This window comes from Micromys minutus (assembly GCF_963924665.1).
Source record: "Micromys minutus genome assembly, chromosome: 33".
Lineage (NCBI taxonomy): Eukaryota > Metazoa > Chordata > Mammalia > Rodentia > Muridae > Micromys > Micromys minutus.
In genome coordinates this window covers 12604814-12621849 of record NC_137968.1, presented here as the reverse complement: position 1 = coordinate 12621849, position 17036 = coordinate 12604814, and the positions used below count along the sequence as shown (strand labels likewise).

Below are 17036 nucleotides of genomic sequence, written 5' to 3'. Positions count from 1 at the left end.
TTACCCTCAACAGAATTTTAGCTCTCTGAAAAATTCAACTGATTGTGTTTCTCCTTCTGCTTTCAAATAAAAGCTATTTTAAAAAGTACAATAGGACTTCTTCAAACCCTATCAAATATTTTTTGAAAAGATTATCTGTACAAACATAGTTAGGATTAGGTTTGGATACTGGAAAAAGATATTATTCTAAAAAGTTATAAACAAGCATGTGCATAGTATTAGAAATATCAAGATAAAATGAGTATTTAATTAAAGAAAATATTTTTCAAATTTACATTTACCTAAAACACAATTTACTAAACTAGACAACTTTCAAAATTTTGTGATAACTATTTTTGTGAGTTTTATGCTACCTAGTATGTTATCTGTATCAGCCATGTGGCTGTGATCCTTAATAATTTTTTCACCATATATTTACAAAACTAGCACATGTCACTGAGATGTTAATTTGACATGGTGAATATATTGTTTTGATGCTTTCATTCTTCTGTTTTCACAAATTATCATGTCCAAAGAAACATTTTCTTTTTTTCTGGAATTATTTAGTCAAGTTTCTTCTGAAGTATATAGTCCTTCAAAATATCCAGCTTGGTTTATAATATACCCCCTATTAGCAGCCAGAGAAATTTCAAACCTTACATTTTTTGTCACAGTGACTGCTTATGGTACAAATGAAATACAGAACAGGAAACAATTGAGCATAAAAGAGGAAGCAGATTATAATACAGCCTATTTTGAGTTAAGCAAGTAGAAGTGTTGGAGCCTTCAATAAATAGAAGACCGAAGGCTGAGTAGCAGAACACATATTTAATTTGGAGAGATGTAGAAACAGGAATAATCATAACTATCTCAGTCCTAAGGTGGTTTATTTGACCTCTAAACTTGTGAATTAAGAGATGCATGTGTGTGTGTCTATGTGAGTATTTCACAGTAGATTTACATGTGGTAGACAATTCAATGAGGAAAAATTGTACTGAATGTAAGTGGTGCTATTTAATTTACAGGGATATGGACAGATTAAATGAAAAATAAAACAAATGAACAACAATACAAAAACAACAACAAAGAAACCCAAAAATCTAATCAAGTACTGCAACATTTTCTCTCCATGCTTTTTTTTTTTTTTTTTTTTTTTTGGCTCCACCCATGTGTAAGCAACCTTGTTCAGCTATAAACTTTCCACAATTTTGAATGGAAAGTGTTGAAACCATTAACTAATTCAAATTAGTTAACTTTTTCAATCAGACATTTTCTTACATTTAACTAAGAGTGATTAGTGATTTATTAGCATTTGGGAGGGAGAGGCTGGAGGTTCTCTGGGAGTTCAAGTACAACCTGGTCTGCATAGTGAGTTATAAGATGGTAAGGACTGAATAGAGAGAACCTGTCTCAAAACCTAACAAAGACAAAGCAGATAAGCAGAAGATATTGTTTTCAGTGGGGAAGGGGGAATTGTGACTATTGACCTTATAATTTGGGAGCATTTAGGCCTGGTTCATGCATAGAATTTGAAATTGTTGAGAGAAGCCAACTTACAAATATATAGAATCATATAAGTATATATTAATAGACCATTGTGATGGAAGCTTGGAAGATGAGGGTGTCAAAAAAAAATTCAGATATGGAAGATCATGCTCATGAGATTTCACATAAGAACAAAATTTCTAGGGAACTGAAGAAGTGGCTGTTACAATCACATCCCAGTAAACAATGTGTGTATGTTTTGTTAATGTCCTGATACTTTATAGGAAGCTCAGACCAAAGGTCACACATGACTTAATGAGGCACAAAAAGTAATTAAAGGTAAGAAATCACATTTGTATTAGTAAAGCTCTGGCAGAACCTTTCAGGAGACCTCCATATCAGGCTCCTCTCAGCAAGCACTTCTTGGATTCATCAATAGTGTCTGGGTTTGGTGGCTGCATATGGGATGGATCCCCAGGTAGAGCATTCTCTGGATGGCCTTTCCTTCAGTCTCTGCTCCACTTTTTGCCCCTGTATTACTTTTAAATAGGAGCAATTCTGGGTCAAAATTTTGAGCAGGGTGGGTGGTCCCATCTTTCAACCTGGTACCATGCCTATATGTTCTCTACAAGTTCTCTCTCCCACTTGTTGGGTATTTCAGACAATGTTTTCCCCTGTCATCCCTGGTAGGTGCTGGGAGTCTTTTGCTTTTCTGGTGTTCAGGACTTTCTGTTGGCTACCCCCAGCTATCCATTCCCCATTGCTACCCCCAGTTATCCATTTCCCATTGCTACCCCCAGTTATCTATTCCCCATGGCTACCCCCAATTACCCATTCCCCATTGCTACCCCCAGTTATCCATTCCCCATGGCTACCCACAGTTATGCATTCCCCATAGCTACATACTTTTGTTCAACTTCCTGATCCTTTGTACATCTCTACTGTCTCCTCACACACCTGACCCTTTCCCATTTTTATCTACTCCCCATCTTCTCTTTCTCCCAAGTCCCTCCCACCCTCTACTTTCCAGGGCCTTACCAATACAGATGGAAATAATTGAAGCCAACCATCAGATAGCACAGGGACCCCAATGGATGAGTTAGGGAAAGGATTGAAGAAGCTGAAGAGTTTGCAACCCTACAGGAAGAACAATATCAATGAACCTGACCCCTCCAATGCTCCCAAAGACTAAAGTATCATCCATCATCCTGAGAACACACATGGCTCCAGTTGCATATTTAACAGAGGATGGCCTTATCTGGCATCAATGTAAGGGGATTTCCATTTCACATAGGTCCTGTGAAGGCTTGATACCCCAGCATAGGGCAATGCTAGGGGCATGAGGTGGGTGTGGGTGGGTGAGCACCCTCTTAGAAGTAGGAGGCAGCTAGGTGGAATAGGGCATATTCAGAGGGGAAACAAAAAGGAGAATAACATTTGAAATATAAATAAAATAACCAATAAAAAATTTAGAAAAATGAAAAAGTTTCATTTGACATAATTATATCATTCATGAGCATATACCTGAGAAATTTGTGTCCTATCAAAGGAAACTAACACATTCATTGGTATTATAGCTCTCTTCACAAAAATAAGGAAGTGGGCTCATCTGCTTAGATGTTTGTGATTTGATACATGGATAATGAAGATGTGGTGCATACACACAATGGAATTTTGTATAGCTATGAAGGGAAATGCAATGAACAGAAAAATAATTAGAACTGGCAAATGTAATATCAAATGAGGAAATCATGGTCATAAAAAACACTACATATTTCCTCTCATATGAAGATACCACTTTCTATTTTCATACATGTTTATTCATATGGATGTATAGGTAGAGACTATACACTAGAGAAGAGTTAAAAAGAGGGTCACAAACAGCATTCGGGGAATGGTAGTAAAATGTATGCAGTATGTGGGCAGAATTGTGAGTAAAAAAGATGTAAATATGGGGAAGGTCACACCAGGAGTTCTCAGAGTATGGTCTTGGAAAGAGCAGAAATCCAAGGCCCATGCCTCAACATAGTAAAAGCAATATACAGCAAACCAATCCCCAACATCAGTGAGGAACTTGAAGCAATTGCACTAAAATCAGGGGCTAAATACGCTTGCCCACTCTTCCTCTGCCTATTCAACATAGTACTGGAAGTTCTAGCCAGAGCAATTAGAGAACAAAAGGAAATCAAAGGGATACAAATCAGAAAGGAAGAAGTCAAATTATAACTATTTACCGATAATATTATAGTGTACTTAAGTGACCAGAATATTACCCCAGAGAACTTTTACAACTGATAAACAAGTTCAGCAAAGTTGCTGGAGATAAAATTAACTTGAACAAATCAGCAGCCTTCCTCTACTCAAAGGACAAACAGGCTGAGAAAGGAATTAGGGAAAATATACCCTTCACAATAGTCACAAACAATATGAAATACTTTGGTGTGACTCCAACTAAGCAAGTGAAACACCTGCATGACAAGAACTTCAAATCTCTGAAAAAGGAAATTGAGGAAGATCTCAGAAGATAGAAATATCTCCCATGATCATGGATTGGAAGAATCAACATTGGAAAAATGGCCATCTTACCAAGTGCAATCTACAGATTCAACGCAATCTCCATCAAAATTCCCACTCAGTTCTTCATAGAGTTAGAAAGAGTGGTATGTCAGAACCAGTTATATAGCTTCTGTTTTGTCCATAGCTTAGATTTATTCCATTGTCAAAACTGTCCCCCACTACCTCCCCAAAATGGCATGACACTTACTCATGCATAACCTATTAATATGAGTATCTGTGTATTTGTATTGTCTTCAACATTTCCAAGGTGCTATGGAAAATAAAATTTCAAAATTAGGAAAAAAATTAAATTACTGAAGAAGAAACAAACAAAAGAGAGAGTGCTCTCACCCACTGAGCTTTCTCTTCAGCCTCAAGAACAGCAGTTTTATAAGTATGCTTTCTTGCACAGAAGTTTGGTTTTATCCTGCAGGCTTATAATTTTTCTGTTATGATTCCATAAAATATTTTATTTTATTCATTTCATTCTTTTTCTCAGAAGTGCAGTATTAAAATCATATTTGGAAATTCAGATGTCTCTATCACCGTCTCCATAAACTAAGACTGACAGCAAAATGCAAGGTCACCTTTCCATTATTCTAGTTCAATACCACAGCATATTTCTCCTTTAAAAAAAAACATAAATCACATTTATAAGCAACATCTCAGTTGTGAAGGAGAAGAAAGTCTTTAAAAGATTACAAATAAAGTAGGTGATTTATATAGACATGAACTAATCGTCATACAACATCTAGAAAAGAACTAAACAATAAAAAGTTAACAGTTTTTATATTTTTCCTGTATTTAGAAAATGAAACTCTCTAAGATATATCTGAAAAATTATGAAAAATATCACATGGTTATAGATCTAGAAAGCAAGGGGAAAAGATTATTAAAGGCTCTTGCTAATCTATTTGGTTTGGGGAAAAAAGTTATGAAGAGAATTATTAAACTACTATGACATCAAGGTTTCATGTTACTTGAGTGTGGAATTGCTAAGGAAAAACAGAAATGTGCCTCCCCTGGCACTGGGAAGTGTGCTTTAAGCACTTCAGTCATCTACAGAAATAAATATTTTCCAAACTCAAACTTGCCTCTGGTTATTTATGCTATGTGAGTTTTTCAAAAATTATCTTAAAACAAGAAAGCATACAAAGAATTAGAAATAAATTTCGGGATTGAGACCCTCTGCTGTGCATTTGATCAGTGATTTCTTCAAAATTTGACTATATGGTACCCTTATATAAGCATAGGTAGACTTCCTTAGTTTTTTCCTTTATTGCAAAAATCTTTGCAACCCAACTACTCAAGCATGAGCTGAACAAGCACAATAATAAACAAGCTGAAGTGGATGGGGAAATTTCTATGCAAGTAACCACGGGCACGTAAAAAATGCTGAGAGTACAAGGAATAATGTCTAGAGAAGGGTCCAACAACTAGGCATCTAAACAAATGGTCATCCTTAAAAACACACATACAAGTAACATTAGGAGGATGGTGCAGGTTATATTTAAGCATACATACATGTATATACATATAAACATATATATTTATCTATTTATAGATACATGTATATATGTATATATCTGTATATATATACCTATATACATACATACATAGATGTATGTATGCAATAACTAAGAAAAAAAGCTAAAAGGGTTTGAAGTGTATGAAGAAAAGAGGGAACGTAATGAGGTCTTCGAAATAATAAAAATATGTTTAGAAGAACGGGACATGATTTCAGTTTTTGAAAGTATGCTACAGAAAACAAAAATCCAAACCAAACCAAACCAAACCAAACCAAACCAAACCAAACCAAACCAAACCAAACAAAAACAAGATTTACTGAAGCTGTGAGAAAATTTAATCAGTCTTCTCTTTGTGGGGTTGTGAGCATAGTTCCAGGACATTTTCTATGTCTTCATTCTTCTGACTGGAGACCTGTTAATTTTTTTACTATTTATTCTGGTATAATATAATTCTTATATTGTTTTTTAAATTTTTAAAATATTTTATCACTTTATTGGATATTCTATGTATTTACATTTCAAATTTTATTCCCTTCCCCCTCTTCCATCCCCACTCTCTTTTCTCTTTGCTTCTGTGAAGATGTTCCCAGTGCCAACCACCCACTCCCATCTCAGCGCCTTTTCCCTACACTGGGAAAATGAGCCTTTACTGGACCAAAGACCTCTCCTCTCAGTGATGTCAGACAATGCTGTCCTCTGCTGCATATGCACCTGGAGCCAGGTGTTCTCATTGGTTGGTGCTTTAATGACTGGAAGCTCTTTGGTGGGGGGGGGGGTTGGTTGGTTGATACTGATGATCTTCAAATGAGGTTGTTAACCCTTTCAGCTCCTTCAGTCTTTTCTCTTGGGGTCCCTGTGCTCAGTCTGATGGTTAGCTGCTAGACTGCAATTCTCTTTATTCGGGTATTCAAATTTCTTTTGAATTCTTCAGCCACATGTTTAGCCTTTCTGTGCCATTCTTAAAGTGCAGTTATGTTAATTTATGCCTTCATATTTTATTTTCCTCAATCTGTTCTTTTCCTATGTGGACCAAATCATTCTTGTAATTTTGAGATGCGTTTATTTTTAAATGAACCTAAACTATCCAGCTATTAACTTTGCTATTCCTATATTTATCTTAAGAAAATTGTGTGCCAATATCTCCAGTAGCAGACTTTTTCAACTTTTGAGATTTAACATTTTCAAATTTTTAATTTGAGAAGAATTATCTTCCAGACTGAAATAATATGGAAATTAAAGAGTGTTTATTCTGCAGAAATGCAGCGTGACGGGGTCTACAGTTCACCAGGATGGAGACAGTTGGTGTGAGATACACAGATTCTATTTAAAGCCACTTAGTAGAATTTCAGGGAAGAGTACGTGGCCTTTATCCTAATTGTCTGTCTCTATTTCCAAAGTTATGAGTCTTTCTGTGATTGGATAGGGCTACAGAAGCTTTTGAGCAGGGGCCAAAAACTATTGTTGACTGACATGGACTGTTTGGTTTTGCCTCAGGTCAAATAACAAGGTAGCTACTGATTGGCTACCTATGGCAGTAACTGACTTGCCCAGACTTTGTCCAGTTCTAAGAAAGAGAAATGTAGGCCTAGACTGTCAAAACTTACTGTCTGAAGCCTATTGCGGAGTCTGCCTGGCTTTGTCCTCTCAATACCAGATGATGTGATAAATATTTAAGTATAATAATTAGCAGCTATAAAAATAAGTCAACATTTGTTATTCAACACTTTTCACGGCAATATAAAAGAGAAAATGTAAAACTTAATGTACAGTTACTTATTTGAGAGATAGTGCTTTCAATCTCTTTTAAAGGATTTTTACTAGGATTCATTTTTATAATGAATAAAATTATTCATTATAACAGGTTTCATTATGACATTTATACATTCATATCATACACTGTGTCCATATGCATTTCTTCATAAACCATGGTTCTCCTGCTCCCTGCTGCTGAATACATTGCTAGAGTTAGTTTGAAGCCAAGTAGAAGAGTTCAGTCAGAAGCTGAGAGAAGCCAGATTGAATCAGAAAGTTTTGAGAGAAGTTTGAGCCACAAGAACTGAGTTGAACCAGACAGTCAGAGTTCTGAAAGAGCTAGAAAGGGTGAGCTTGCTCAGCAATAAGCCTGCACAATGACATCTTCTTTTTATTGGATATCGTCTTTATTACATTTTAAATGTTATCTCCTTTCTCGGTCTTCCCTCAGGAATCCCCCTTTTTCATTTCCCCTATCCCTAACTCTATAAGAGTGTTCCCCCACCCACCCACCCACCCATTCCTTTACACCTCCGCATCCTGGCATTTTCCTACACTTGGGCATCAAGATTTCACTGAACCAAGGGCTTCTCTTCTTATTGATGCCCTATAAGACTATCCTCTGAGACATATGCAGCTGAAGCCATGGGTCCCTCCATGGTTGGTAGTTTAATTTCTGGGAGCTCTGGGGCTGGGGCATCTAGTTGGTTGATATTGTCTTCTTATGGGGTTGAAAAATCCTTCATATCCTTCATTTCTTTCTGTAACCCCTCCATTGGGAATCCTGTTCTCAGTCCAATTGTTGGCTCTGAGAATCTGCCTCTATGTTTGTCAGGCTCTGGCTGAGCCTCTCAGGAGACAGTTATATCAGGATCCTGCCAGCATGCACTTTTTGGCATCTGTAATATTGTCTGGTTTGGTGTCTGTATATGGGCCGGGTCCCCACATGGGCGGTCTCTCAATGGCCTTTTCTTCAGTTTCTCCTCCATATTTTGTCTCAGTATTTCCTCCTGTGAATATTTTGTTTTTCCTTCTAAGAAGAACTGAAACATCCACACTTTGGTCTTCCTTTCTTCTTGAGTTTCATGTGGTCTGTGGATTGTATCTTGGGTATTTCGAGCTTTGGGACTAATATCTACTTATCAGTGAGTACATACCATGTGTGTTCTTTTGTGATTGGGTTACCTCAATATTTTTTAGTTCCATCCATTTACCTAGGAACTTCATGAAGTCATTGTTTTTAATAGCTGAGTAGTACTTCATTGTATAAATGTAATACATTTTTTGTATCCATTTCTCTGCTGAAGGATATCTGCATTCTTTGTCATTTCTGTTATAAATAATGCTGCTTCGAACTCGTTGGAGCATCGTTTGTGTATATGACAGGAGTGGTATAGCTGGGTCCACAACTAATTGTATGTCCAGTTTTGTGAAGAACCACCAGACTGATTTTCAGAGTGGCTGTACCAGCTTGCAATTTCACCAACAGTGAAGGAGGGTTTCTCTTTCTCCACATTCACGCCAGCATCTGCTGTAACCTGCATTTTTGATATTAGCCATTCTGACAGGTATGAGGTAGAATCTCAGGGTGGTTTTGATTTGAATTCCCCTGATGAATAAGGATGTTGAACATTTCATTTTGGTCATTCTATATTCTTCAGTTGAGAATTCTTTGCTTAGCTCTTTATACCATTTATTTATCAGATGTAGAGTTGTTATTTTCCTAATCTGTTGGTTGTCCTTTTGTCCTATTAACAACATCCTCTCCTTTACACATTACATTTACATAAGAGGAGTAAACATCAGTTTAACACAGGTCATCTTAAGTTGTGTATGAAATATAGGAAAGCAAGCTAAGGAAAAAAAAGCAGTTAGCAGTGAAAGACCAGACCAACTCCATCTTCATCTTCAAGAACCTGATCTTAGGTTGAACTTGAGTTAACCACCAGGTCTGAACCTAGTGCTGCTCACCAGGTAAAATTTTAACAACTATCAGTCAGGTGAAAAGTGGAAGTCACAGTTGTACCTATTGGTATTTACCTATGAAAGTTTGTAATTTGGCTCCTGGTACCAGACAATCATTGGAACACAGATGTGTGCCAAGCTGAAAATCTGCTTGCTTGTTTGCTTGTCTTTGTCAATTCTTCCTTGAGTGCTCAGGGCTGCACCTTTTTATCTTGCTGCATGAGTGATGACTATGTGGCCCTGGCTTGGCTTGAATAAAGGCTCTTGTGAGACTGCATGGAATTGGCCCTGTGGTGGTCTCTTGGGGCTCACGGAACAGACATGAAGCATCATTTCTCCCTGGTTTCTCCTTCAATTCCTGCTTTTATTTCAGATTCTCTCTGGAGTTCCTGCCTTGGCTTCCCTATTGTTGCAGGATATTTGATTATTGCGTGAAAAATGAGAGTCTGTTGTTTACTGGGGATAAAAAAAGAGAAAAACAGTTTCTAGTTTTTGTATGGTTCAAAATTAACACACACCTTTAATCTCAAATAATGAAGGTAAAGTTAGTTTGTATAAAGAAGTACCTATGTTTGAAAATGATGTCTGTATAACAGGCAAAGCGATGGATCATATAGAATTACAACAGAGTGAGGAAAGAGAGGGGACTTAAGAGAGACTTTGGAGAGCTACACAGAGAAGGCAGTTTTACTGGGAGAGTTTTAAAGAGAGAGTTTTGATGAGAGAACAAAAGAGAAACACGTGAAGCCAGAGAATGACAGGGAACATAAAGATTATAACAGATTGCAGAAGTTGCTTTCACCCTAGGAGAGCAAAAGGTCAGAGGCCGAGAGATTCCATATTGAGTCAGTCAGCTTAGAGAGGTGTTTGAACCGGAACACCAGAGTTGATCTAGACTAGCCAGCTAGTGCTTAGAAAGAACTATTTATCAGCAAGTTTCTAAGGCCGAAGATATTCTAGGCCTACACTGCACAGAAACTAGAATCTCCCAGGCCTAGGTCAAAGTTAATGAACAGAAGGAGTTTGCCTCCATGAAGATGATTACATGAGGTGAATAAAAGTTTCTTGCACACCAGACAGTAAAATATAATGAACAAGTCAAAGGAATTCTTTCCTATACTGAGTTGTTTTGGGTCATCGGTATTTATTACAGAAACAGAAAAGTGCCCTGGTCATGCAGTAATCAGGTCAGTGATGAGGTTTGCTAACATCTTGGTACGACCCTATGTATGGTAGCCTTTTATCCTTGTGATACGATAGAAAACAGATACAGAGTTACAGAACAGTCCATACATGAGTGAGAAGATACTTTAATATTCGCCTATTGGACTTTGTTATCTAAGTCTTGCTTATTTCTGCCTCCTTTGTTAATTATAAAAGATCAGTTGAGTAAATACACTGGCTAGACAACCAAATTTCATCCCTAAGGATTGGTTTTAGTGCTTTGCACATAATAGCCACAAGTCCTACAGGTAAGCTATATTATAGAACCATTTTTTTCTGTTCATTTTTGTTTGTTTATGTGTTTTAACTGTTGCCCCAGTTCTCTTGAAAGTACCTTGGAAGCCACTTCATGGGGCCTCATGCATATTGTATAACAAGTCTAATTCACCAGACCTGGTAAATGACAATTCTTTTAATTACTTATTGCTTTGGTTTGAATAAGGATGCCACTCATAGCTTCATATATTTGAATGTTTAGTCACTAAAGAGTGGCATTATTTAAAAGGAATAACAGGATTAGGATGTATAATCTTATGTGGCTTTGATTGAAGAAGTATGTCAGTGGGGGTGGGTTTGGAAGTTTCTAAAGCCAGGGTGTTCCTTCTGCTCTCTTTTGCTCTCCCTCCCTCCTTTCCTTCCTCTCTCCCTCCTTTTCTCTCATGTATATATATGTGTGTGTGTGTGTGTGTGTGTGTGTGTGTGTGTGTGTGTGTGTGTGCATCTGCATACAGATATAGATAAGGCAACGTACCATGATGATTATAAATCAAATCTCTGAAATTATAATCAATTGACAAATTAAAGGAATTTTGTCCTAAGAGTTGCTTGGTCATGGTATCTCTTTAAAGCGATAGAACAGTGATTATTCAATTTGTGAAGACTGGTTCAAATTCAAAGTCTTCACCAAGCATTCCATTATTTGATAGTGTTTTTTGGTATATAGTTCTAAGGCTTAACATATACGATTCTGTCATTAATAGAGGTCTGTTGCGCCCAACTCGACCAGCAAGGAAGATACAACACTCTGGATTCTTCTCAACAGCCTTTATTTAGGAACACCTCAATGCTGATACGGGGACTCTGAGTGCCAAGAGCACCCTCCTTTTTTCTTTCTCGGACTGAGGTAATGTGACTAGTCCTCTGGGGATTGGTGGAGTGGGAATCACCTTATTAGCGAACTGCCTTGTAGGCGGGCGTGTTTGGTGCCAGAAGCAGTTATGTACATGCGTAGTCAGGTTGTTTATTTCTAACCAAACTGGATGTCAGCACCATTTTGGCAGGGTGGCTGAGCCGCTCCTTACAGAGGTCAATAATATTTTTCCTACTTTAAAGACTGCATTTATTTGGAGAAAAAAATAAACCATCAATCTAAAGGATTGATTTTTACATCTCAAGACATCTCCCAAGAAATGTATACAGATTAAAGATCAGTTTCATAGAAGATTTTTTTAATTAAACAACTTTATTTTTTAAAAAACAGAAAAAAATGTACAGATTTTAAAATCATTTTTGCCTATATTTTTTGTCAGTACTTGATTTTTTTTTTTAAAGGTGTGATACAATGCATTAAAATCTTACTAGCTATCTTTGTACAGAGTTTACATGTATTCAGGACCAGGACATAATTCAGGACCTGTTTTTATTTTAATAGAGGAGCAAAGTAGGAGCGTGGGACAACACAGCTGTCTTTTGGATGCAACTATTAGGAAGGAAACTAGACACAAGAGGACAAACTACCTTCTCAGTGTCTACAGAAACATTCAACTGTGGGGATCTCTATAAAAGCCCACTTCCTAGCTACTAGCCAATCAAATCCACTGGAGAATCAATTTGATGTGTCCACTACTGCAGCGTGGGCATCAGTGTTCCTGCCTAGCAGGCCCAGGTCTTGCATCAAGACCTAGCCACCATTTGTCTGCAGATACCGGACTGCCCACAACAGGGAGGCTTGCCATCTCTGGAGCTGACCCCTACATCCAAACAGACAAGTCAAGTGTTGCAAGAGAAGCCAGAAGCTTGTTCAATAGTTCTTTGCATTAATCTTTATCCCTGAGGGGAGTAAAGAAACCAATCCTCCTAAGCAGAAAAAAACATAGTCTGAGGCTTATATATCACAGACTCAAGAATCGGTGTGGCGTTCTAGTGAAGGAAATTTATAGAAATCTTAGAGCACCCCTACCAAGGTTGAAGACCTACAACTCACTCCATTTATGTACCCATATTCATCAAAATCCCCACATCACCAAGTTTGAGATAAAAGGCAAAGAAGCTGGCAGACAGAGGCAGGAGTCAAAGACAGTACAGAGCTGTTTTGCCTGAGAAAAGCAGTGAATCATCAGGCCACTGCCTCTTGTGGCCAAGATACAATGTCTATGTGACTCACAGGGACAGCTCTGGGAGGCTAAGTGTCATCGGGAAGATGAGATCACCAGAGTGACAAGGTTTTCAAAGAACAGGGATATATTTGAACCTCTAGAAAGAACAGTGTTTTGAAGTGGATCCACAGGGCCAGAACTTTCCACTGCCTGTAAGTGCTTCCTCATCGGGAAATGCCCATTCTATTCCCGTGCTTACTTGAGGACACACCTACCTGGTTTAAATATAATCAACCACCTCCCCCAAAGCTTTTAAACCACGATTGAGTTTCCCATTCATTTTGTTCCTCAAGTGGTACTACTTGATCTTGGCATGTAGACTAACTCCTAAGTGCCCCCTTTTGGGGGTGAAAAAATAAAACAATATTTCCTAGGCTGGTTCCATTTAAGTTAGAACTAAAGTAGAGGGGCTGGCAGCCTGCTGGATGCTAAAACAGTTTGAGACTAAACTTGATCTTGTTGTGGTAAATATTAAAAAACGGTATTAACCTTTTAACCTGCATTATTTATTCAGGTAATGTTTGGGGATTCACAGTTGTCACTTTAGGATAAGAATTTGAAGGGAGAAATCTCACTTCTCCCTTGCACCTTTCTCTACTGCCTAACTGATATGAGGGTCTGTCTGGTCACCGCCTTTCTACTGAAGGAGCAATAGTCACACCAGTAACTGCTTGGTATCATCCGACATTCACAACTTCGTTCAAAAGCAGTATCCAGATCTCCGGCTACACAGTGGGGATTGCTCTTGTTTGCTCATGGTGGAGACTAGGAGAAAGTAGAAGATGTGGAGGTCCACGCAGCATGGTCGTCTGTCTTCCTCGTTCTCATCCTCACTGTTCAGAGAGCAGACTACTTGCTGCCAGAACTGAATTTGGAGGCTGGGTTATTCTCAGATTTTTTTTTTTTTTTTTTTTTTTTTTTGACTCAGGTGCAAATATGGAGTCTTGATTTTTTTTTTTTTTTTTTTTTTTTTTTTTTTGCCGTTATTCCCATCCAACCCCTTCCGGTGTGGTCTGTTCCATCAACAGGACCATGGTTGAACTTTCCAGTTTGCTCCCTACCCCACCATCTACTTTATTTTCCTCTTTCTTTGATGGTCCTTCCACAGATGGCTGAGATGGAGATACTTTCTCTCCACCACTTATCGGGGACTGCTGCTCTGTGATCTGAGCTCTGAGACCGAACAGGAGGGTTAGGGCTTGGCTTTACCCACACATTCTCCTTTGGTGGAGAGACTGGCATTATATTTAGGGACTGGTCAGGTTTAGGAGGCTTAAAGGTTGGAGGTGCAGTCTTCTTAACTGGGGGTTTCATTTTCTAGATGATTCTCACTCTTTCCTTTATGTATCCAGGTCTGACTTACTTCCGGCAGATGTGGCCGAGGTGCCAGTCTGCGATGACTCACTTCCTGTCCTCGACCATTCTCTTCCCGAGTTTCTTCACTTCACCAATTTGGGTGTCTCTCGTGGAGTGGGCGGTCTAGTTCTGACTCATCCAAGCGGATGCTGCAGCTTCTCCTCCTCTTACCGTAGCCGCTCCTTTATATCACTTTCTCAGCAGCTTGTGTCAACAGACTTCAACCTTCCAAAGATGGAAGTCGATCGGCTGGACTGGGTGATGCCCGTAGAGGAATCATCTTCTTTAGGAGTATTCCGAGGCTTTAGATTTAGTTTGGGTCTTTGGCGGTGGGGTGCTCTATCATGCCTATAATCATCCCAAGAGTAATCATTTCCTGAGCTCAGTGGTGGATCATCCCTTCTGTTACATCAGTCTTCAGAGCAGTCCTCACCTCCTCCGTAGCCATCATCCCTCTGGTAAACACTTCCAAAGGCTTTTCTGGAGTCATAGCCGCGGTCATAGTCTCTGGTGCTTAGGGTATCATAGCGATCCTGGTCGCCATAGAGGTTCGTGTCTCTGTGTGTAGCCTCCTGATAACGGTCCCTATAGCCAACCCTATACCAGTCTAAATCTTAACGATCTCGATACTTGTCACCAAAGCTTTCATTGCCTCTTCTAGGTGGGTAGTCATCAAAGCTGTCTGTAGCAAGATGGGCCCTCCAGTCTGTCTGTTTCCTCTGCATTTACGATTCTTATCTCGACCAAATGAATGGCCATCCCTGCCTTTATCCTCTGCTTGATCAGTGACATCCACGTGAAACTTCCTGTTATCTAGAGACTCTTCATTGAGACCCAGAGAACTGAACAGAGAATCCAGGTCCTAAAATTCTGCACAGCCAAAAATGTTTCCTCCTGTCTGGATTGCTGGGTTTAGGTGGTAAGCGTACAGCGCTGATATTTAATCCTCTAAAAAATCCTTAATGGAGTCTTCTGTCACATCATAGGGCAGAATCCTAGGAAAACAGTGTATCATGTCACCTTGGGAAGATGGCTCCAGTTGATATTTGGTTCCCGAGCGGCCCATGGAGCAGTGGGAAAGATGGAACGGTCAATTGGAGGGATCCTGTACGCGTCATCATCGTTACTATGCAAAGTTGTTGACACATCTCCTTCCAGATTATCTGTTTCATCACCCGGGCTGACTGGTTTGGAGACATGGGTGCTTCCTCCATAAGTTTCTGCATCCTCAGCTAGAAAGTCTGTTAGGGAGATGGTTTTAACTTTCTTATTCTTTTTGTGCTAAGCCTGTTAATGTTGGGAGAGGTAGAGAGAACGCACGAGGTCAATAATATTTAATCCTTATAAATACTGTTTTTATATTTCCCACTGAATACACATGTGCACCTGTCACACAACATATATATATATATATGTGTGTGTGTGTGTGTGTGTGTGTGTGTGTTTATAGATTAAAAAGTGAATGAGCAAGAGAGAATGTTGTACAGAAAGTCAGAGAAGTAGAAAGATAGAGATAGAGAATCAGAAAGACAGAAATAGAAAAAGACTATTTCTTGGCCAAGCTGCCCATATTACTCATAATAACTGGTGAGCATGCTACTTTCCACAGAGGCCAAATCAGTAGCCCACAAATTTCTCCACCCAAAACAAAATTAATGCAGACATGTATTTATTTTTTCATAGACACTAAGAGTTTTCCATGAAACAGAGACCCAATGTATTTTTCCCCTTAAAAATAGTATAAATCTAACTTTCTGACAAAGTTGAATTCACACAAATCTCCAAATGTCTCAGAACCAAATAAAGCAATTCATTGATTAAGACTTCATCGATTGCATGTTAGAGTTTTGCTCTGTCTGCCATTTAGACAGATAATTTCAGCAATGATGCGATGCTTCATTGATAGCCTTGGGCAATTCACACATTGATCACTCAAACTTCTCATGCTTGGACATTCCCTTCATCTATTCTGAGGAACTGGACAATTTCTATTTTCCTCACTTGAATAGTTTCACGAGAGTAAGCCATGATAATATGTTAATCTCAGTAGCAAACACTGTACAACATCATGTTGAAGCTTCTCATTCTTATTCAGAGGATCTGACTAATTTGTAAAATAAAATATACAACTGTGATTTGTAAATTCCCTATGACTAACACTGGCTTTGGCAACTTTTTATTCTGGTCTTAAAATCCAATTAATTTTTTTAAACATAAACTGACATTTGAACAGGATTCAGAGCATTGACATCAATGATAACTATCAAAATTTTATATGTATAATCAATAAGTAATCAAGTGTAATAAATAAGAAATAACTGCTACTGATTGATTTTGTAATATTGTTGCTAGGTGTTTTAACTTTTACTTTTAGAAGACATTATTTTTCAGGAACAAATGTAGTCTAGTCATATGGTAATTAGAGTCTGTCTCTATGGAAAAATACTTTTATATAACTTTAAAAATAACAGTCTTTCTTGTAACCTCAGAAATGATTTCAGTGTTAATCTCCTCTAAACTAGAACCCTGTTGCCTTCAATAATCACACACAGAGGAACTGATTTTTTTTTAATTACCCTTTTTACCTGGGCATGAGCAAAGTTAGAGTAAAACATCGATGTTCAATACCCTTAATTCATGAAAGCTGCATGTTTTCTACTACTGCCATTTCTGAAAATGTGACAAGTGAGAGACAAGAGAAGGGAACAGGCTAACGTGGGACTTTGGGCTGGGCTGTGGGAGGCTCCAAACAGAGATCTCTGGTCAGGGACTGGAGTGGCTTCTGCCACCTCCACTGCTGGGGCCAGCTAGGTGC

General features: G+C 38.4%; 1 pseudogene across 1 annotated transcript; it reads right to left on the bottom strand.

Annotated features, from left to right (window-relative positions):
* Positions 1-13848: 13848 nt before the first annotated feature.
* On the bottom strand, positions 13849-16836 carry LOC308414215 (eukaryotic translation initiation factor 4B-like; annotated as a pseudogene). Its single transcript has 2 exons — positions 16807-16836; positions 13849-15502 (listed from the first exon to the last, which is right to left on the bottom strand). The product of its transcript is annotated as a eukaryotic translation initiation factor 4B-like (transcript).
* Between the last annotated feature and the right edge of the window lie 200 nt (positions 16837-17036).